Consider the following 1,735-nt stretch of genomic DNA (forward strand, 5'->3'; position numbering starts at 1 on the left):
CCTGGCCAATATGGTGAAACCCCGTTTCTACTACAAATACAAAAATTAGCTAGGTGTGTTGGCAGGCGCCTGTAATCTCAGCTACTCAGGAGGCTGAGGCAGGAGAATCGTTTGGGGGGCGGAGGCTGCAGTGAGCCAAGATCACGCCACTGTACTCCAGCCTGGGAGACAAAATAAGACTCTGTCTCAAAAAAAAAAACTTAGCCCCTTTTCTATTTTACATCCTCTTCACAGCTGGAGCTCCTCGGGGCTCAGTTATTAGCTGCAAACTCCTCCACTTAAATCCTCAAATCAGCAACAGATGGAGGAACTCAGCTTCCAGCTCAGCCCCACCTAATGCTGGAGTCCCGTCGACAGTGGACAATTGTCCCCTCCTGGCTTGGATGCCTCCAATGACCAAGCCTTATTATGTTCATTTAAAAACCTAGTGTTATTTAACAACATTGCTATTAGAAAGTCCCTTTGCACGTGTGAGCAACAAAGCAGTAGATATAAAGCAAACACGGCTGGAACTATTGGTTTCCTTTTTACAGATGGGGAAACTGAGGCACCAGGAGGTGAAGGCATTGCCCGAGGACACCCATGAAAGAATGGAGCTGGCCAGGCACAGTGGCTCATGCCTGTAATCCCAGCACTTTGGGATGCCGAGGCAGGCGGATCACAAGGTTAGGAGATCAAGACCATCCTGGCCAACATGGTGAAAATACAAAAAAAAAAATACTAAAATACAAAAAAAAAAATACAAAATTACTAAAAATACTAAAAATACAAAAAAAAAAAATAGCTGGGTGTGGTGGTGCTTGCCTGTAATCCCAGCTACTTGGGAGGCTGAGGCACAAGAATCACTTGAACCCAGGAGGTGGAGGTTGCAATGGGCCGAGATCACGCCACTGCACTCCAGTCTGGTGACACAGCAAGACTCCGTCTCAAAAAAAGAATGAAGCTGGGATGTAAACCAAGGCAGGGATCCTGGCTCCTGAAACCTCTCCAGTGAGTGATCTGAAGGCCCCGGACCCTGGCCTGCTGACTGCATCATTAGCTACTCCCCAACTAAAGTGTGGTCTCCCAAAGGCCACTTCCAATGCCCTGCCATGTGCCCCAGGAGGAAGTGGGGCCTTCCTGACCCAACTTTGAACATGCACTTGGAGCTGAGCGCGGTGGCTCACACCTGTGGTCCTACCACTTTGGGAGGCTGAGGTGGGTGGATCACGGGGTCAGGAGATCGAGACCATCCTGGCTAACACGGTGAAACCCCAGCTCTACTAAAAATACAAAAAATGAGCTGGGCGTGGTGGTGGGCGCCTGTAGTCCCAGCTACTTGGGAGGCTGAGGCAGGAGAATGGCGTGAACCCAGGAGGCGGAGCTTGCAGTGAGCCGAGATCGTGCCACTGCATTCCAGCCTGGGCGACAGAGCCAAACTCCATCTCAAAGAAAAAAAAAAAAAAAAAAAAACGAACATGCACTTGGAGTCCCCAATCAAGACAGCCTGGAAGAAATGAGGGCAACATGGGCGACTCAGTGGACCCCAAATGCAGCCACCATGGCTTCCCCTGATCCACACATCTTCTCTTGTCCCCTGCCTTCCATCCACTCACATGCTGGGCTTTCTCAGCATCCCTGGCAGGGACCTCTGTCTCGGATCACAAAGATGAATAAGAGAAGGAGGCTGTTGGCCTGGCGCGGTGGCTCACAGCTGTAATCCCAACACTCTGGGAGGCTGAGGTGGGCGGATCAC

Source organism: Pongo abelii, chromosome 6 (assembly GCF_028885655.2).
Source record: "Pongo abelii isolate AG06213 chromosome 6, NHGRI_mPonAbe1-v2.0_pri, whole genome shotgun sequence".
NCBI lineage: Eukaryota > Metazoa > Chordata > Mammalia > Primates > Hominidae > Pongo > Pongo abelii.